Here is a 22903-nt window from a genome sequence, read left to right as displayed (position 1 = left end):
TCAATAATTAATATTTGGGATGTGCTGCACCTTTGAATAATCTTTGCTTTCCACATCTTCTATACTGCCTATAAGACTTGGAGAACAGTATGAAAAATCCAAATTTCGAAGATTGGTTAAGAATTCAATACCTTGAGGCACTGCCTTTAACGCAAAGTAGGACTTGATCCACAACTCATAGATATCTGGCATAACCCCCTTCTCTATAGTTATTCCTGCCAGTTGAGGGAAATTCCACAATCGTAAAATTTTAAGCTTAGCAAAGCCACTGAAGAAATTTAGATGTTCTCCAATGAAGGAATTTTCTAGTTTAAGCTGTCCCAAATTGGGCAGTGCTGCAACAAGGGGGAGTGGATCTTCCTTAAATCTAGACCAATGCAACCACAAAAATGTTAGGTTTTTGAGTGAGCAAAACTAATGCGGTAACTTTTCTAGTTTCCCAAACAGAAAAAGCTTTTGAAGATGTGGTGGGGGTGTTTTCAATGCATCCAATCGAAGGAACTCGGCTTCATTATTAATCATCAGACGCAAGTAGTGTAGTATTTTAATTTCTAGATTGAAGAGCACAAGTCCTGTTCATCTGCTTCTTTCAAATTTGAAATGCCAAGTGAGCTTAGTTGGGTCATACTCCCAAGTTGCCATATTATGTCGCCTTTGGCTTTAATGTATAACACAACTTGTAATTTCTTCAATTTGCTAATTTCAAATGGTACTTTCACTCCCCTGATAAGTTCAAAATTATTATAGTCTGCAATAATCTTACTAAACATTTTTAGATAGAGCAAGTTCTGCAACATAGCTACTTCACTTGGAAGTTCTTTTATATATGTTTCACTAATGTCCAACGCCTTAAGGTTTCGAAGTTTTCTAATAGATTTTGGAAGCTTTGCCACTCGAGTCCCTCTCAAGTTCAAGTACTCTTAAGTTTAATAGAGTCCCCAGCCCTTCTGGCAATATAAAAATTGCGGCATTTTCCAAATCCAAAGCCCTCAATAATTTGAATTTTGGTAGTAATGTATTTAAGATAGACGCAAAAGTACTATTTGCAAACACAAACAGTGAATGAAGTCGTGTCATACTGCTATATGATTGAAGCTCCCATTTAGTTGTTTGAATAGACAAGCGGTGAGGTTGACGAGATTGGCATTGGTCAATCTCTACTTTTCCATCACATACAACACCAAACTTCTCTCTCTCTCATATTGATAGACCATTCTCACGCAAAAGATCATGCATCTTGCAAAGTTTTGGTCTTCCAAATTCATTTCGGCCAACAACTTGAAGCATGCTCCGAAGTATAAGTTCCATGAGATAGCTCTCCGCCGCTTCTGCTGGTGTAATTCTTCCATCTTGCTGAACAAATCCTTCAACTATCCATAGTTTGAAGAGTGATGAGTGTCGAATCCACCAGAAATTAAATTAACTGAAATCACCAAGTATGAAATATTTTCTGCAGTAAGTGGTGAATCCAGGTCGAACCCTAGAGACTGAATTATTAAATTTGGTGTACTTATGTAATGGAAAAGAAATAAAGGTTGGGGGGGAGTTAATTCACAATCCAAAGAAGAAATAAAAAATCAAAAATTAAGAACTAAAATTAAATATGAAACTCTCAAATTAAACAAACTTCAGTCCTAGGTAATTCTCATTCCAATCATTGATTTGATCATGGATAAAAAAAATACAATTATATTTTATTGAATACTTAACGTAGATTTACCAAACAGCGAGGTAAACCCCTGACTTCCCTATATTCATCAATTCGAGCCCAGCGCTCTTATTGACTCTAATTATTAACTGAGTTGGTATTAAGTAATCCTCATCAAATTAATAACTGCTTTAAGAAAAAAAGTAGTTAAGCTGAACAACAATTTATGAAGCATAAATTATTTAATCCACCCTATTGTTTCCTTAGGTTATTATCAAAAACTTAGATCATAATCAATAAAACCTAATTGCTACTCATGTTCAATCTTACACAACAATTACGGATTATGAAGATGAACTAACAATTGATCAAATCAAATAATTAACTAATAGGCCTTTTAGCAAATCATTCAACAGATCAAAAACAATTAGATTAGAAAATAATAGATATTCAAAAAGACATAAATTAAATTAAGAACCTGGTCTCACAAATCATACATAAGAACTTGAATCCCTTGAACTGAATTAAAAACTTAGCCACTCATGTTCATGGCTTACAGAAAAATAAAGAAAAATAAAGAAGAAATCTAAAAAGAGAATGGAGAACGAAGGTCTAAATTGGGATGCTCTTAGCTGCTGGCCAAAGACGTATTTATACTAAAAAAAACCTAATGCCAAAGATAAAAACCAAACCAAACTAGGAAAGGTTTTGAAATTCAAGATGCAGATTTTCAACCTGCATTCACATTTTTGGAATCAAGGCAGATTTTCAGCAACTTTCTTTCTGAATCTGCCTCTGTTATCTTCAGGAAAGTTGTAGCCATATTTCTTAACTTTTCAACGGGTACTCATGGACCCAAATCTGAGGTCTACAGCCTAAGTTATGGCCCAAAAACCTGGACTGGTTCAGTCAGACGGTTCAGCCCATTATGACTATTTCATTGCCATTTTTGAAAATTAAAATGGCGTCATCTCGCATCTAGCCCCTCATAGAAGTTGTAGAGGTGGCTCTTAAGGTTCAATTGGGCTTGGCCTTGCTTCATTTGGACATCTGAAACTCTAGATACAAAATAAATACTGAAACTGGTTGTGACCCATCGAGTCTAGGCTTTTGCAATAGATCCATAGCTCATTTTGTCAACCTTGGAGACTGATTTGGGCTTTGGTCCATCTTTATCATTTGAAGTGCTCTATCTTAGCTTTACAATGGATTAAACAGTAATTAATTTGGAGACCCACAACTTTAGAAACACCTAAAAAATACAGCAAAGGTCAAATACTAAAAATATCTCCATTTAACACAATTATTCCACAACTATCTAAAAATATGTCTAAATGATAAATATATTTTAACCGACTGAATTAAACATAAAAACACTAAATGTGATGAGAGTAAAATTAATAAATTATGCACTTATCAAATTTTCCCACACTTATTCCATGCTTATCCTCATGCATGATTTAAACTCTCAATCAACTCCACTTAGAAGTTCCTTAACTTCACCCTATCATAACATTTTCTAACAAAAGATTAAAAGTTTGAAAGAAGAAGCAAGTAAGGTAATAACCATCATAATAAATTCCATCAACACCATACCAATATATCAACAATTTTCCAACACAAAACAAAAGTCTTGAAATCAATTAAGCTCACACAATTAAAGTTCCTTAAAATTTTAAGTCAATACATACCAAAACACAAGGTTAATTTATCAAGGCACAACCATTATAGCTCTTTGCAAATCTTAGAATGCCCTTTTTTTTATATTTGAAATTAACACTTCTCTCTTGTCACAGTTACTTTTTTTTTTATTTATTTCAACTGTCACCTTCAGAAAAGTACCTTGCTTGTATCCTAGCTAGCTTTTGGCCTGAGAATAAACATGAGGTTCATGAAGACCCCTGGTTAGTTTGCTTAACTAAAATAGCGGAGTAATTTTCAAGTTCAACCTTTTGTTTCTCCCAATTTATGCATCTACATATTATAAAGTGTCCTGATAGATTAAACAAAGTTCTGAAATATGCATGATACTAGTTTAAAGCACACATAACTAATCATTTCACCATTAAATCAAGCCTAAATGATTTATGCAGAAAAAAAATTACTCTATGGTATGGAGAATAAGCAAAATCTATCATTAAAGTTACTATTACCCTGTCTAAAATCTCAAAAATTCAATATAAAATAGAAAAGTCGTTTCAAGGACAAAGCACTTTTCTCCGAGAGTTAATAAAGACTCATGAATCAAGCTTATGAGAACAAATTTAATTTTATTTATTTATTTATTATTTTTTATTTATTATTTTTATTTTTTTATTTTTTTTTAATAATTAAAAAGATTGCAGCAACAAATTTCTCCTCCCCCACACTTAAAACTTACATTGTCCCCAATGTAAAGCCCAAATGCAAAATAAAAGAAAGAAAAAAAATGCTAGAAAAATAAAATAAAATAAGGGAAAGAAAACAAATCTGATTGTGGCTAACAAGCCACCCATGGGTTGCCTCCCAAGAAGCACATTTGTTTAACGTCGTTAGCTCGACATGGCAAAACTCCTTAATCCACTGAATGCTTCTGAAACCCCTCATAAAAATGGCATGAGTTCATGACCATTGACCTTGAACACTTTGTTAGTTCCTAAACTTTGAATTTCAACTGCACCATAAGGAAACACATTAGTAACAATAAAGGGTCCAATCCAACGAGAACGCAACTTACCAGGCATCAGCTTCAATTTTGAATTATACAATAAAACTTTTTGTCCAATTACAAACTGCTTCCTTATTTTATCATGGAATGCCTTTATTTTTTCTTTATAGATCCTAGAATTCTCATAAGCCTTATGGCGAATTTCATCTAATTCATGCAAATGTGATTTTCTTTCTAATTCATCCTCCATGCTTAACTCAAAATTATCCTGCACAAATGTATCAACAACATCAATAGAAAAGACATAATGATTATCAGCAGGATATTTCATAGCATCAAAGATATTAAATTTGACAGTCACTGCATCAAACTCCATAGTTAAGGTACCCTCATCCACATCAATTTTTGTCTTGGCAGTTTTTAGGAAAGGTCTTCCAAACAAAATCAAAGCTGAATTTGATGAGAGAGCGTTATCATCCTCCATATCCAGAATGTAAAAATCTATAAAAAAATCAATCCTTTAACCTGCCCCAACACGTCCTCAACTACTCCCAATGGGTAAGCATTAGAACGATCAGCTAACTGAATAATGACATTGGTTTCTTTCAAAGGACCCCAATTTAAAGTTTGAAAAACTGAATTTGACATAACATTAATAGATGCTCCTAAATCTGCCATTGCACTTTCAAATTTAGAATCACCTATTCTGCAGGGAATAGAAAATGAACCTGGATCCTTACACTTAGGGGGTAATTTTTGCTGAATTAATGCTGACACATTTTCTCCCACACTGATTTTCTCATTATTCCTCAACTTGCGCTTTGTAGTGCATAATTCCTTAAGGAATTTAGCATACCTAGGAACTTGTTTGATCACATCAAGTAAAGGTATATTTACCTCCACCTTTCTGAAAGTCTCCAAAATTTCTTTCTCTTGTTCTTCTTTCTTATTTTTAGCCAACCTGCATGGGAATGGAGGAAGAACATAATTATTAACCTTATTCAGTTTAGGTTCAGTATTTACCTCAATTTCAGACTCTTTTTCTCCTTACTTCTTCTTTTTTGTTGACTCATGTGGAGTCTGATTATCAACTTCTTTCCCACTCCGCAACAGTATCGCACTCGCATTTTCTCTAAGGTTCATGACTATTTGTGATGGAAGCTTTCCAGAACCTTGAGCTTCAAGCTTGCTTATAGATGAAGCTAACTGACCAATCTGCCTCTTTATGTTTTAAATGCTATTTCTAGTCTCCCGTTGAAACTATTGGGTATTGTTAGCCAAAGCCTTAACCATTTCATCAAGTGATATACCTTGATTTAAGGGAGGTGGAGGTGGAGGTAGAGGTGGTTGATTCACTCATGGTCTCTATTGATGGTATCGGTTTTACACCAGTTGATTCCCATAACTTAGATTGGGATGATCTCTCCATTCTGGATTATAAGTATTCGAATAAGGATCATACCTGCATTGTGGTTGTCCATAATGTTCTACTGCATTATCATGTTGCATTGATTCATCCTCTTGTAACGCAGGACACATATCAGTAGCATGACCCGAACCCGAACAAATTCCACATGCCTTAACAGGTTGCATGTTCCCTACAGCCAACTGCCTCACCAAAGAAGTTAAATCAGAAATTTGTTTCTCAAGGTTAGATGTACTTACCTCATTAACCTTCATAGGTGTGTGATCCATTCTCATTCCAAACTGTTGAGAATTTGCTGCCATGTTAGCAATCAGCCTCCTTGCCTCTTCTGGTGTCTTGTCAACTAAAGCTCCTCCACTAGTAGCATCAATCATACTGCGGTCCATTGGTAGAAGTCCCTCATAGAAATACTGAATCAATAGCTGCTCACTTATTTGATGATGGGGACAGCTTGCACACAGCTTCTTAAATCTCTCCCAATACTCATACAAACTCTCTCCATTGTACTGCCGGATGCCACAAATTTCTTTTCTTATGTTGGCAGCACGGGAAGCAGGAAAATACTTCTCCAAAAATATCTGCTTCATCCCATTTCATGAGTTGACAGATCTAGAAGGAAGGTAATACAAACAATCCTTAGCTATGCCCTCCAGTGAGAAAGGGAAAGCTTGAAGCTTAATTTGATCCTCTGAAACTCCTTGAGGTTTCATGCTGGAACACAAAACATGAAATTCTTTTAGATGCTTATGTGAATCCTCACCTGCAAGACCATGAAATTTAGGCAACAAAAGGATTAGTCCAGATTTTAATTCAAAAGCAACATTTAAAGCAGGATATTGGATACACAAAGGCTATTGGTTTGGATCAAGAGTAGCTAAATCTTTCAAGGTTCTAGTAGCCATGGTTTCATTTTCCGAATCTGAACTTAGCTCCTTTGGAGATTGGACTCCTTCAGATGCACTTGGAATCTGCCTAGCTTGCTAGCCAATTTTCTCAACCGTTTAGCTGTTTTTTCTGCTTCTGGAACAAAGATCAACTCACTAGATTGAGAAATTCTTGTTATAAATAAAAAAAAATCAAAGTAAAAACAGAAAAATGCCTCAAAACACTAGAAAATAATTGAATTTGGCCTCAAGAGGGTGGGGCCAAAAAATCGTATGGATTGACTGGTCTTGATCAGAGCATCATTTTCTTTAAAATAGATATGGGCTGCCCTCTAAATTCAACCAAAATCCTTAATGAACAGTAACAATGAACAATAACACCATAATTAAATTTTTTTTTTCGAAAACCTGAAAATAGAAACACTTCACAAAAAAAATTAATAATAAAATATCCTAACACCAAAAACAAAAATTCTAATAAATTTCATGTAACACCCCTATGTTCGGTAATGCATTCTACTGTTCCAGTGACCAGTGTTGTCCGGACAGCTAGGATGCCTAGAACTACACTTAGATATGGATGAGGAGACATAAAATAATGAAATACAAGAAAAAAAAAAGAAAAATAATAGTAATGAAATGTAACCAAGTTAATCGAGCCGAGAACCATAGCGATGGGTGACTGCACTGGGAAGTTGTGGCATGGACCGTTGACTAGCCCTGGACCGCGGGAAACCCTGAAAAATATTTTTAAGACTTAAATAAACATCTATTGAAGTATAAATGTCATTAGAAATATCAAAGAAAAATTAATTAATTAGTACAAAGAAAAATGAGAAATCGAGAAAACGGCAAAACTCGGTGTTACCGAAAAATCAGGAATGCAACCTGAATAGGGGCATTGTAGTCAATTGACATCCCGAGTTGCCTTTTGACCTAAATTTCCATTAAAAATAAATGATATTAAACTTTAAAAATACCATGAAAAATTAAAATGAGATACCTTATGTAAATAGTGAAAGTGTGGTGGCTAAATTGCAAAAATTGGAAAGTTTAACATTAAAATAGATTTTTAATCAATTAGTGCTCCACTAACATCACTTAAGTGGACCTTTAATCAACCTTTGGAGAGAAAATTATGTCATCTTCAACCTTTGGAAGAGTGGCTGAAATGAATTCCATGGGAGACTCCATGGCCAAACTCAAATCCACACCCATGCATCCATGATTCAAGCTTCCTTTCACCATAAATCCTTCATTAAACCTTGCATACTCAGCTTGGGGAAAACATTGGCAGCAAAAAGAAGAAGTTTGGGTGAGGTTTTGAAGAACTTCAAAATGGTAAGTGAGTGTTTTCAATTCTTGTTTCAGTAAAAGTGTAACCAAGATTGTGGGTAGTTGATTTATGGAAGAATTTTTGAAATTTGATGTTTTAATGGAGATGTACATTTTGGCAGCCATGGAAATTCAGTATATGTAGCTTGTTTTTACTTGTTTATGGTTGTTTAAGATGTTGTTATTGATGGCAGCATGGATATGTGTATAATGGTTTGGAATTGGGTATGTAAATGGGGTATGTTCGTGTGGCTAAATGATGTAAATGGACTTTGAAAAATTATGTATTATAGTGTGCATATTGAGAATGGTTACAAGTTGTCCAAAAGGACCAAAAATGTGTTGTTAAAGGTGTTAATGGTAAGGTACAAACCAGAATTGGAATGAAGGAAGTAATTTGGTAAGTGTTGAATATGTAATTGGTAAGTGATGAGAAGTGTGTAGTAGGTGTATGTTTTGGCTTAGAACCTTAAGTGTGTGACTCCAATTGGTATAAGACCAATTGGAGGTGAAACTAGGCACAAAATGTGCCAACTTTCATGAAGGAAGCTTACCTAAATTCTGCCTAGAAGGTGACTTGAAAAATGACCAAATCCGGATTAGTAACTTGAAAGCCTAAAAATTGACCATTTGGGCAGTAGTTAGTGTTTTCACCATAACTCACTCAAAACAAGTCCAATTGACTTGAAATTTTTACCATGAATAGTTTAGACATATATCTACAATTCTTATGAAGAACCAAAGCTCAAAAATGGCCAGAACCTAGCCAAATAGCTTGCACAATTTCGGCTATAAAAACTGGCCGAACCAAAAGTGACCTAAAAATGACGTAAGCCTACCATTTTAGTGCATTTTGTCCAGCATTGGTAAATTGATCATATCTTGGTCTAAAAAACTCAGAATGACCTGAAATTTTGCCCTGCGTGCAATAAGACATAGACCTACAAGTTTGTAGTTTGGACCGAAACCCGAAAGCTGAGAGAACTAGGTCGTCCGGCTAGGTCAAAATAGTACACCTAAATCCGGTAAATTGCAATAAAATGCTATACACTTGAAAATGAATTTGGTAACATATACCAATACTAAAGGGCTATAAAATGTGACATATTGGTAACATTGGAATTAACTCACTTAGAGTGCATCAAGGGTCAACATTATAAGTTGACTAATGAAATGAATTGAAGGGAATAGTATCAAGAAAATTTAGATATTAGATTTTTTGGTTGGAAACAAATTCATTGAGTACTAAAACACTTTAAATTGTGTGTTTCAGTTGATAAGGATATTGAGAAGCATAAAGAACATTGAGTCAAGGCCTAAGAGCGACTCAAATCAGGTTTGTGCACAACTAGTTTTTAACTGATTTTGTTCTAAATATTTCATATGATTAAATAACATATTTTTCTTATGTATTATGTTTTACAAGTATTGGATTTAATTCAATGATTATTGAAATTATTATAGTATGTATGAATTTAGCTTTGTGAAATGGTATTTCCACAAGTATTAAGCATTGTTGTGAATTGAATAAATTATATTTTTGAAAAATTGTGATAGAACATGTTTTGAATTGTGATGGGCAATTTGCATGAAAAAAATGCAAATTTATGATTTGAATTGTGATAAGCATAAAAATTATTGGATATTGGAATTGACTTTGAATCGAATTGTAGTGTGATTTATGCTCACTAAAAGGATTGTGATATTGTTTTATATCTCACTATAGATGCTTGACTAGGTTATTACCCGTCTCTCTCATTTGTTGAGAAGACAATGGAGTTAGTTGTGTTTTGATTACCATGGTACGTGCACAGGCTTAGATTCTCCTCTTATTAGAGGTTAGATCTAAGTTTTATGTTATAGCCCTTTCAGAAGATTTATTATTGTGGTGTGTACTGTGTATGATGATTCGACCTCCTCGACCATAGGGAGTTAGAATCTGATTCCACCTCCCCGACCATATGGAGATAGAATCACCCCGAAGATGGCCCTTGCGGATTAGTCATGCATAGTTAGTGAGATAAATAATGGCTTTTGAGATAAAGAATGGTTTTGAATAGTAAAGAATTGTGATTTCAATTATGATTTATGTATAATTGATTTTGTTGGAATTACCTTAAATGTTTGGTTGTGATATGATAAACTAAATTTCGAAATCAAAGTCATTTCATACAAATGATTTATGTTATTGGCAATGAATATTTTGAGTTTTGGAAATTGATGAGTATCCAGATTTTCAAATTATTTGCTGTAATTTTTGTTAAGGTATATTGTAGTATGTTTTAAATTATAGTTGTGCACCACTGAGTTCACCACTCTGCGATAGCTTTGTATGCTGTCGCAGGTGAAAAGAGCATAGAGCAATTGAGTAAGCTCCTTTGAAGAGACATTCAGATCAGCTCCAGGTTTACCCATGTACACAGGTTTTGATGTATGCATATAATAATATGTATGTAAATTATTTGAGCAGTTGTATAAAAACTCTTATAAAATATTTTGGTATGTAATTATATGTAAATTATTGTAAATGTAAATTTGAGGTTTCATTTACCTGAATAGTTTTGTTATATTAATTTTTGAGTCTTGTAATCAATGAAGTGTTTCTTTTATGATAAGGTTAGTTTGAAAATGAAATGATTGATTATTGAGATTGAATTGTGAGATGAAATGAAGTTTCTTGGAGTTGTATTTGAGAAAACATATTGGGAGTGTTTTCTTTTTCAGGTTTGAAGAACTGTTTTCTCAAAATACAGCCGGCACTCTGCTAAAATTTTGAAAAAACTTTATAACACCAAATTTTAATCGATGATTTAAATTTCACAAAAATTGTTTTAAAATCTCTTGTAGTATATCTAATGAGTTATCGGTAGGTGAAGTACGGTAATTCATTAGGTGTACTACAGGATCATGTTACATCTTACGGGGGAGTAGGGTGTGACATGTTTTGTGGTATCAGAGCAATGGTTTTAAAGTAAATTTCGAACTGTGAATTTGAAATCTTTTTGTCGGTAACTACAACTGCTCAAATGTTTGATATATATAGTACATTTAAATCATAAATATGAACTAATGGAGAGGAATCTCCTTGTGTTGGTTGTACAGAAATAGAAAATCCTATGAAAAGATATGGAAGAGAAGAATGAGACAATAGAATAGTCTGTGATGGTAGAAGTACAAGTTGAGGCCCTAGCTCCACAAAGTGTCGAAGGCCCGACTGTACCAGTTTTACAGGTACAAATTACTGCACAAACGGCCCAGCAAATGGCCACTTACTTTCAACAAATGGCTGATACTCTGTCAGCTCAAGCTCAAGCACAAACCCAACCCCCATAAAGGCAGTGTGAAATGGAGAAGAGGAAGAAACATATGGGTCAGAGCTCGAGTAGTAATTTGGGGAAGAGAAAAGAATTTGAGGAGCCCCGAGCTCAGGGATATGACAAAGGTAGGGCATCAGGGCAGAGAACACCAAAATCTAGTCGTCGAACAAACAGAAGTTCCTATTCTGCCCGTTTCTGCCATGTTTGTGGTAAGCTACATGGAGGTATTTATCGTAAGGCCTCTAGAGCCTGCTACAATTGTGAAAAGCTTGGACACTTTCTTAGAGATTATACTAGAGCTCCTTGATCTGCTCTCCGGAGTTCACAGACAGACAGTCAGAGTCGAGATAGAAATAGAGTTGGTACTCCTCACCACCATAACACAGTGAATCAACCCGAATATAGTAGCACACCAGTCAGAGCGTCCACTATGCACCAAGGGAAAAGAACAGAAACTTCGGATGTAGCTGTTGGTAAGTTCTTAATTTTTGAAAGAAACAATTAGTTATTATTTTATCCCAGCACTACTTAGTTGTGTGCTAGTGTTAGAACTATATGTTCTGCTGCTATTCCTTTACATGGGAATGAATTTTGATGTATTAGTGACTAGTCCTTTAGGATAAAAACTATAATAACAAGTATGATTGACATTAATTTTGGAAGAATTATTAGCTAAAAGTATTTTCTAACACACCATAAATTATAAAGCTAATTGGCGAGCCTACTTAATGTAAGGCAAGAGGACCTAAAAGTAAGTTATAGTAATAGAATTGCTCTAGATGAGGGCAAAGATGTTACTATTAATAATTGTCAAGGGATATTGTAATCAGAATCGGTTTAGGATATTAGTGGATTCAAGAAAGATAAGATGTTAGAAAACCTAGTCCATGAGGTTATAACGTAGTGACTATGTAATGTTCTCGATGTTTGTATTGTAAGCTGCAGATTACAGTACCGACATAGGATTATTGTGTAGAGTTACGTGCTTCCTCGTGGTACAATAAAATGAGAATATTTATAAGTAAACTATAAATTGATATAGTTATGCCCGAATAGAGTACTATTATGGGAAATAAATGTGAAAATTTTAGTCAGAAATTTAAAACTTCAGAACTAGCCTGTCGAAAGACTACACTTGTAAGTTAGCTGGAGTCAGTAACTCGGTTACAATAATGTGAACTACCTATACAACAATAATTGCTATAAGTTTAGAGATATCAGTATGACTTATCATCCTCAGATGGATGGACAGTCGAAACAAGTAATTTAGGTAAATTCTGAAACTCATTGAGTTTCTGTAAACAATGAAATGAAATGATAATAATAACCTGTAAAATGTAATAAGCCCTTGAGAATATACTGAGAAGTTGTGTCATTGAATCCGAGAGGAGATGGGACAGATACCTCCCACTAACAGAATTTGTATACAATAATAAATGTCAAGCTAGCATATAAATGGCACCCTATGAAACATTGTAAGGGAACGGATAACTATGGATTTTGTGATGAGACTTTCGAGGACACAGAATAGTCATGATACAGAATGGGTCATAGTTGATAGACTAACCAAATTTGCTCACTTTTTGCCAGTCTGGATGGACTATAGTTGGAGAGATTGGTCAGGTTGTACATAAATGAGATTGTAAAACTACATGGAGTGCCAATATCGATTGTATCTGATAGAGATCCTAGGTTCACTTCTAGATTCTGGGGTAGTCTTCAAAGAGCCCTAGGATCTAGATTGAACTTCAGCACAGCATTTCACCCACAGACAGATGGCCAGTCTGAGAGGGTAATTCAGATATTGGAGGATATGCTACGGGCTTGTGTGATTGAGTTTGAAGGTAGTTGGGATATACACTTGCCTTTGATTGAGTTTGCTTATAACAACAGCTACCAATCAAGCATTGGGATGCCTCCATATGAAGCTTTATATGGCAGAAAGTGCAGAATTTCCCTATGTTGGAATGAAATAGGTAAAAGGAAGATGATTGGGCTAGAAATTGTTCAGCAGACAGAGGAAAAGATCAGATTGAACAGAGATCGACTCAAGGCTAGATCAGACTATCAGAAGTCCTATATTGATATGAAAAGGAGAGATATTGAATATGCAGTGGGTGATAAGGTATTCCTTAAAGTTTCTCCTTGGAAGAGGATTATGAGATTTAGCAGAAAGGGGAAACTGAGTCCTCATTTTATCGGATCATACGAGGTTCTGGAGAGAGTGGGTCCTTTGGCATACCGGTTAGCATTACCTCCAGAGCTAAAAAGGATACACAGTGTTTTCCATGTGTCCAGGTTAAGGAGATACAGATCTGACCTATCTCATGTACTATCAGTTGAAGAGATTGAGGTAAATCTAGACCTCTTATATGAGGAATAAACAGATACACCTGGTTAAAGTGCTGTGGAACCATCATTCAAGCCAGAAAGCTACTTGAGAACGTGAAAAAGATATGAGGAGACAGCACCCACAGCTGTTCAGAGACTGATGCCACGTAAAATTTCGAGACGAAATTTATTTTAAGGGGGGGGGGGGGGGATTGTAACACCCCTATGTTCGGTAGTGCGTTCTACTATTCCAGTGACCAGTGTTGTCTGGACAGCTAGGATGCCTAGAACTACACTTAGATATGGATGAGGAGACATAAAATAATAAAATACAAGAAAAGAAAATATAATAAAAACAAAGGAAAAATAATCGTAATGAAATGTAAACAAGTTAAACGAGCCGAGAACCATAGCGATGGGTGACCGCACTGGGAAGTTGTGGCGTGGACCGTTAACTAGCCCTGGACCGCAGGGAACCCTAGAAAATATTTTTAAGACTTAAATAAACATCTATTGAAGTATAAATGTTATTAAAAATATCAAAGAAAAATTAATTAATTAGTACAAAGAAAAATGAGAAATCGAGAAAACGGCAAAACTCGGTGTTACCGAAAAATTGGGAATGCAACCTGAATAGGGGCATTGTGGTCAATTGACATCCCGAGTTGCCTTTTGACCTAAATATCCATTAAAAATAAATGATATTAAACTTTGAAAATACCATGAAAAATTAAAATGAGATACATTATGTAAATAGTGAAAGTGTGGTGGCCAAATTGCAAAAATTAGAAAGTTTAACATTAAAATAGATTTTTAATCAATTAGTGCTCCACTAACATCACTTAAGTGGACCTTTAATCAACCTTTGGACAGAAAATTCTGTCATCTTCAACCTTTGGAAGAGTGGCCGAAATGAACTCCATGGGAGACTCCATGGCCAAACTCACATGCACACCCATGCATCCATGATTCAAGCTTCCTTTCACCATAAATTCTTCATTAAACCTTGCATACTCAGCTTGGGGAAAACATTGGCAGCAAAAAGAAGAAGTTTGTGTGAGGTTTTGAAGAACTTCAAAAGTGGTAAGTAAGTATTTTCAATTCTTGTTTCATTAAAAGTGTAACCAAGGTTGTGGGTAGTTGATTTATGGAAGAATTTTTGAAGTTTGATGTTTTAATGGAGATGTACATTTTGGCAGCCATGGAAATTCAGTATATGTAGCTTGTTTTTACTTGTTTATGATTGTTTAAGATGTTGTTATAGATGGCAGCATGGATATGTGTATAATGGTTTCGAATTGGGTATGTAAATGGGGTATGTTCACGTGGACTTTGAAAAATTCTGTATTATAGTGTGCATATTGAGAATAGCTACAAGTTGTCCAAAATGACCAAAAATGTGTTGTTAAAGGTGTTAATGGTAAGGTACAAACCAGAATTGGCATGAAGGAAGTAATATGGTAAGTGTTGAATATGTAATTGGCAAGTGATGAGAAGTGTGTAGTAGGGCAGTGTATGTTTTGGCTTAGAACCTTAAGTGTGTGACTCCAATTGGTATGAGACCAATTGGAGGTGAAACTAGGCACAAAATGTGCCAACTTTCATGAAGGAAACTTACCTAAATTCTGCCTAAAAGGTGACTTGAAAAATGACCAAATCCGGATTAGTGACTTGAAAGCCTGAAAATTGACCATTTGTGCAGTAGTTAGTTTTTTACCATAACTCACTCAAAACAGGTCCAATTGACCTAAAATTTTTACCATGAATATTTTAGACATATATCTATAATTCTTATGAAGACACCAAAGCCCAGAAATGGCCAGAACGAAGCCAAATAGCTTGCACAAGTTCGGGTATAAAAATTGACCGAACCAAAAGTGACCTAAAAATGACCTAAGCCTACCATTTTAGTGCATTCTGTCCAGCATTGGTAAATTGACCATATCTTGGTCTACACAACACAGAATGACCTAAAATTTTGCCTTGCGTGCAATAAGACATAGACCTACAAGTTTGTAGTTTCGACCGAAACCCAAAAACTGAGGGAACTAGGTTGTCCGGCTAGGTCAAAATAGTACACCGAAATCCGGTAAATTGCAATAAAATGCAATACACTTAAAAATGAATTTGATAACATATACCAACACTAAAGGGCTATAAAATGTGACATATTGGTAACATTTAAATTGACTCACTTAGAGTGCATCAAGGGTCAACATTATAAGTTGACTAATGAAATGAATTGAAGGGAATAGTACCAAGAAAATTTATATATTGGATTTTTTTGTTGGAAACAAATTCATTGAGTACTGAAACACTTTAAATTGTGTGTTTCAGTTGATAAGGTTATTGAGAAGCATAAAGAACATTGAGTCAAGGCCTAGGAGCGACTCAAATCAGGTTTGTGCACAACTAGTTTTTAACTGATTTTGTTCTGAATATTTCACATGATTAAATAACATATTTTTCTTATGTATTATGTTTAACAAGTATTGGATTTAATTCAATGATTGTTGAAATTATTATAGTATGTATGAATTTAGCTTTGTGAAATGGTATTTTCACAAGTATTAAGCATTGTTGTGAATTGGATAAATTATGTTTTTGGAAAATTATGATAGAACATGTTTTGAATTGTGATGGGCAATTTGCATGGAAAAATGCAAATTTATGATTTGAATTGTTATGAGCATAAAAATTATTAGATATTGGAATTGACTTTGAATCGAATTGTATTGTGATTTATGCTCACTAAAAGGATTGTGATATTGTTTTATATCTCACTATAGATGCTTGACTAGGTTATTACCCGTCTCTCTCATTTGTTGAGAAGACAATGGAGTTAGTTGTGTTTTGATTACCATGGTACATGCACAGGCTTAGATTCTCCTCTTATTAGATGTTAGATCTAAGTTTTATGTTATGGCCCTTTCAGAAGATTCATTATTGTGGTGTGTACTGTGCACGATGATTCGACCTCCCCGACCATAGAGAGTTAGAATCCGATTCGACCTCCCCGACCATAGGGAGTTAGAATCACCCCGAAGATGGCCCTTGCGGATTAGTCTTGCATAGTTAGTGAGATAAAGAATGGCTTTTGAGATAAAGAATGGTTTTGAATAGTAAAGAATTGTGATTTCAATTATGATTTATGTATAATTGATTTTGTTGGAATTACCTTAAATGTTTGGTTGTGATTTGATAAATTAAATTTCGCAATCAAAGTCATTTCATACAAATGATTTATGTTATTGGCAATGAATATTTTGAGTTTTGGAAATTGATGAGTATCCAGATTTCCAAATTATTTGCTATAATTTTTGTTAAGGTATATTGTACTATGTTTTAAATTATAGTTGTGCACCACTGAACTCACTCAGCGATAGCTTTGTATGCTGTCGCAGGTGAAAAGAGCATAGAGCAATTGAGTAAGCTCCTTTGAAGAGACATTCAGATCAGCTCCAGGTTTACCCCTGTACACTGGTTTTGATGTATGCATGTAATAATATATATGTAAATTATTTGAGCAGTTATATAAAAACTCTTATAAAATATTTTGGTATGTAATTATATGTAAGTTATTATAAATGTAAATTTGAGGTTTCATTTACCTGAATAGTTTTGTAATATTAATTTTTGAGTCTTGTAATCAATGAAATATTTCTTTTATGATGAGGTTAGTTTGAAAATAAAATGATTGATTATTGAGATTGAATTGTGAGATGAAATGAAGTTTCTTGGAGTTGTATTTGAGAAAACATATTGGGAGTGTTTTTTTTTTTTTTTTTTTCAGGTCTGAAGAACTGTTTTCTCAAAATACAGCCGACACTCTGACGAAATTTTGAAAAAATTTTATAACACCAGATTTTAATCGATGATTTAAATTTCATGAAAATTGTTTTAAAATCCCTTGTAGTATATCTAATGGGTTATCGGTAGGCAAAGTTTGGTAATTCATTAGGTGTACTGCGCGATCATGTTACATCTTACGGGGGAGTAGGGTGTGACATTTCACTCCCCGACAATGGCGCCAAAATTCTTGATGGGTGTCGAATGCACCAGAAATTAAATTAACTGAAATCACTAAGTATGAAATATTTTCTGCAGTAAGTGGTGAATCCAGGTCGAACCCTAGAGACTGAATGATTAAATTTTGTGCGCTTGTGTATTGGAAAAGAAACAAAGGTTGGGGGGGAGGGGGGTTAATTCATAATTCAAAGAAGAAATAAACAATCAGAAATTAAGAACTAAAATTAAATATGAAACTCTCGAATTAAATAAACTTTAGTCCAAGGTAATTCTCATTCCAATGCATTGATTTGATTATGGACAAAAGAAACACAATTATATCTTATTAAATACTTAACGTAGATTTACCAAATAGTGAGGTAAACCCCTGACTTTCCTACACTCATCAATTCGAGCCCAGCACTCTTATTGACTCTAATTATTAACTACGTTGGTATTAAGCAATCCTCATCAAATTAATAACTGCTTTGAGAAAAAGAAGTAGTTAAGCTGAACAACAATTTATGAAGCATAAATCATTTAATCCACCCTATTGTTTTCTTAGATTATTATCAAAAACTTGGATCATAATCAATGAAACCTAATTGCCACTAAAGTTCAATCTTACACAACAATTACGGATTATGAAGATGAACTAGCAATTGATCAAATTAAACAATTAACTAATAGGCCTTTTTAGCAAATCATTCAATAGATCAAAACAATTAGATCAAAAAATAATAGATATTCAAAAAGACATAAATTAAATTAAGAACCTGGTCTCACAAATCATACATAAGAACTTGAATCCCTTGAACAGAATTAAAAACTTAGCCACTCATGTTCATGGCTTACAGAAAAATAAAGAAAAATAAAGAAGAAATCTAAAAAGAGAATGGAGAACGAATATCTGAATTGGGATGCTCTTAGCTGCTGCCCAAAGATGTATTTATACTAAAAAAAAAAACCTAATCCCAAAGATAGGAACTAAACCAAACTAGGAAAGGTTTTGAAATTCAAGATGTAGATTTTCAGCCTGCATTCACATTTTTGGAATCAAGGCAGATTTTCAACAACTTTCTTTCTGAATCTGCCTCTGCCCTCTTCAGGAAAGTTGTAGCCCTATTTCTTAGCTTTCCAATGGGTACTCATGGACCCAAATCTGAGGTCTATAGCCCAAGTTATGGCCTAAAAACTAGGACTGGTTCAGTCAAATGGTCCAGCCCATTGTGGCGACTTCATTGCCATCTTTTACAATTAAAATGGCCTCATCTCTCATCCAGCCCTTCATAGAAGTTGTAGAGATGGCTCTTAAGGTTCAATTGGCTTAGCCTTGCTTCACTTGGACGTCTGAAACTCCAGATACAAAATAAATACTAAAACTGGTTGTGACCCATCGAGTCTGGGCTTTAGCAATAGATCCATAGCTCATTTTGTCAACCTTGGAGACTATTTTGGGCTTTGGTCCCTCTTTATCATTTGAAGTGCTCTATCTTAATTTTTCAATGGATTAAACAGCAATCAATTTGGAAACCCACAACTTTAGAAATACTTAAAAAATACAGCAAAAGTCAAATGCTGAAAATTTCTCCATTTAACACAATTATTCCATAACTATCTAAAAATATGTATGAATGATAATATATTTTAACCGACTGAATTAAACATAAAAACACACTAAAAACACTAAATGTGATGGGAGTAAAATTAATAAATTATGCACTTATCAAAGAGCCTTTTACGTCTAATTCTATAGTCTTCTGGGAAAAGGCAACAATATAGGAAACAATGCTTAAGTGGGGATGGCAAATCATGGAAACTAAGCAACAAAATGCTCCTGACTACTTTTAGCCTCTGGTTATTGTTTAGCTGCCAGTTCAAGTTGTCTTAAACACTACTCCACTCTGTTATTGAGTTCTTGGAAGACATGAGACCACCCAAAGCCACAACTGCAAGGGGTAAACCTCTATATTTTCCCACTAGTTCTAAAGCAAAAGGTTCAAGTTCTCTTAGACAAGATTTATCGGGATAACTTGAGAATGCTTTCATCCAAAAGAGATCCCAAGCTTCCTTATCCTTCAATGGTTTAATGGTGAGAATGTGACTTCTAACATTAGAAAAATAAGATCCCACATCTTCTTTTCGAGTGTAAGCATTATCCGACTTTCGAGCTCATTATTTGGAAGTGATACCTTCATTGCCTGCCATAAATTTATATCCCACACATCATCCAAGACAACTAGGTATTTTTTCTAGTTCAATTACCCAATAAGAATCTCTACAAGGTCTTTAAATCCCTTTGCACCCAAATCATCAGGAACTTGCTCCTTCCTTGTCTGGTGGAATTCTTTGATTAAGCTTTTAAGTAAATCATCTCTGGTGTATGCCTGAGAGACAATAATCCATGCATAGCATTCAAAATAAGACTTCACAGTTTCATCATTGTAGGTCTTGGCAACTAGCGTTGTCTTACCAGATCCACCCATTCCAACCAATGAAATAAGAGTTCGATGCTTTTTTCTATCCATTAACCATGTTTTAAACAACCGACTTTCATCTACAAACCCTACAACATCATCTTCTTTCATAAAAAGTGCCGTATCCCTTTGGTACAATGGCAAATTTTAGTGGTCATTGGAACCTTCTACACGATCAATACCATATCTTTGTCTTCTCTCATCCATGCCTTTGATGGTTTCATTGATCTATTGCCGCTTGGACCTAATTCGATGCTTCTCCCAAAGAGTTTTTGGAGTGCGAACAGTTCATTGTAGGACTATCAAATGCTATTGGCGATACATGTAAGACACATACTCATCAATGAGGTCTTCAATTTGGTGTGCAATGTCCCTCACATCTGCAACCCATGTCTTCTCTACTTCTGACATGATTTGCTTTCTGTCAGAATCCTGTAGAAAAGATTTCATGGTTACTAGTTCTTTTTTTATTTCGTAAAGTTCATTTCTGATATCTACTAATAATGTTGCTTTATTCTGAAGAGCAGACATTTTTATTCCAATCACGTGGTCAACTGCAGCTGAGGCCATTCACTTGTTCTCGTTAAGTAAGTAACAGCATTTAGCACTATTATTAGTTCATAACCATAGAAAAATAAATGTAAAGCAACATTCTTAAGTTTCTTATAAAAAAAATTTAGATGAAATACATTAATACCATGAAAGGGAAAATAAGATAAATAGAAGTAAAATAAAAAAAATAGTGTTTCCTATTTTTAAATTTATTAAAGAAACAATAGGAACGTTGAAAAATTCTTATCTATATTTAATTCATTATGAATCCAAAATATAAATATGTGGAAGTATCTTATACCTTGGATTAATGATAGACCGAATTTAAATAAGAAAAATCTATCAATTATTAGTAGAACACAAATAATCTTTTCTAAACAACTAAATTGGTAACCAGCTTAGATTTGTAATCTACACTACTAAGAAAGGAATTTAAAAAATATGAGAACTCAATTATTAATAAAAGAAAAAAAATAAGAGAGCAAATTAGAAAATTTAGCAAAATTGGAAAGCTTTCTTTATATTGCACTAAAATTTATTAGATACAGATAAAAGGAAAACCTTAGGAGAGAAAGAGGAACGCTGCCCACTAGTGTGGAGGAATTTTAGCGGTAGCTACATAGAAGAGCTAATTAACAAGCTGATAGAGTAAAGAAATACAACCAGAAATTGAAAAATAAGAACAGAGAAAAGAAATGGCAGTTGGAAGAACAAAGCCCTAAAGGGTTCAGGTGGATACAAGATACAAAGCCGTCACTCTCACACCCCAGCAGCATTCTTACGGCCCCCAAGCTAGCTAACACTAGCTGCAACAATTACAAATTCAAGTCATGCTTTTCCGTCACACACTTCGCATCTATATATAACCTCCTATATGCTTGCCTTTTCAGATGCATTTCGAGTATCCCTCCAATAGAAAAGGCTGATGAGCTAGCCCCCCAACTTGCATTCCTTCTAAAACTTCTTCTTGTTTCTTCTAGAGCTGGCAGTTGTACTCCGTTTGGAACTCTTCCAACTAACTGCACCTCCATTACATATGAACACAAAACTGGAGATAGACTTTTTATCATCCACGTCTAATTGAAAGTCGAAATCTGTAAAACCATCTAGTTGAAGATCACTTCCTTCATATATCAAGATTAAATCCTTTGTTCTTCTCAAGAACTTAAGGATATTCTTGATAGCTATCCAGTATTCCAAACCTGAGTTGAATTGAAATTTGCTAGTCAAACTAACAGCATAGGGGATATTCGACCTAGTACACAATATTGCATATATAAGACTTTCAATAGCTGAAGCATATGGAATCGTAGCTATTTTCTCTCTTTCTTCAGGTGTCTTAGGAGATATATCCTTAGAAAGGTGGATACCGTGCCTTACTGGTAACAATCCTCTTTTGGAATCAAGCATGTTAAATTTCTTTAATACATTTATAAACCTATCATTCTTTTTGCTCTATCTCTATAGATGTGAATGACAAGAATATAGGTAGTTTCCCTTAAGTCTTTCATGAAGAATGTATTTGACAAGTAAACTTTTACAGTAGTAAGCATGCCGATATTATTACCTATTAATAATTTATCATCTATGTACAATACAAGGAAAGTGACTGTGCTCCCACTAACCTTTTTGTACACATAAGGTTCATCTTCATTTTTAATAAAGCCAAAAGATTTGTTGTCTCATCAAAACGGATGTTTCAACTCCTTGAAGCTTGCTTTAATCCATAAATAGATCGTTTTAGCTTATATACTTTGGAATGATCTTGGGATTCAAAACCCCTAAGTTGTTCCATAAATATGTTTTCCTCAATATATCCATTGAAAAAAAGTTGTTTTGACATCCATTTGTCAAATTTCATAATCATTGTATGCAGCAATAGCTAATAAAATTCTAATGGATTTAAGCATAGTAACTGGCGATAAAGTCTTCACATAATCGATTCCTTGCGTTTGGCGAAACCCTTTTGCAATAAGCCTTGCTTTATAGGTCTTTACCTTTCCATTAGAATCAATTTTCTTCTTGAAAACCTATTTATTCCCTATAGATACAATACCTTCAGGAGGGTCTATAAGATCCCAAACTTGGTTCTTATACATGGAATCCATTTCTAATTTCATTGCTTCGATCCATTTAGAAGAATTTATATCTGATGTAGCTTCTTTATAGGTTAAAGAATCATCTCCATGATCTATTTCTTCATGAATAAACAACTCTTGTTTATTCTCATAAAGGAAACCATATCTCTTTGGTGGATAAGATATTCTGGTTGATCTAC

At 34.3% G+C, this 22903-nt stretch overlaps 1 non-coding gene and 1 pseudogene across 1 annotated transcript; one reads left to right on the top strand and one right to left on the bottom strand.

Moving 5' to 3' along the window:
* Positions 1-20643, bottom strand: LOC110643833 (disease resistance protein RPM1-like; annotated as a pseudogene).
* LOC131171524 (small nucleolar RNA R71) lies at positions 6154-6260 on the top strand. The gene has a single exon (XR_009142184.1). It is a non-coding gene; the product is annotated as a small nucleolar RNA R71 (small nucleolar RNA).
* Positions 20644-22903: the final 2260 nt, after the last annotated feature.

This window comes from Hevea brasiliensis, chromosome 12 (genome assembly GCF_030052815.1).
Source record: "Hevea brasiliensis isolate MT/VB/25A 57/8 chromosome 12, ASM3005281v1, whole genome shotgun sequence".
Taxonomy (NCBI): Eukaryota; Viridiplantae; Streptophyta; class Magnoliopsida; order Malpighiales; family Euphorbiaceae; genus Hevea; species Hevea brasiliensis.
This window is presented reverse-complemented; position numbering and strand designations above follow the sequence as displayed.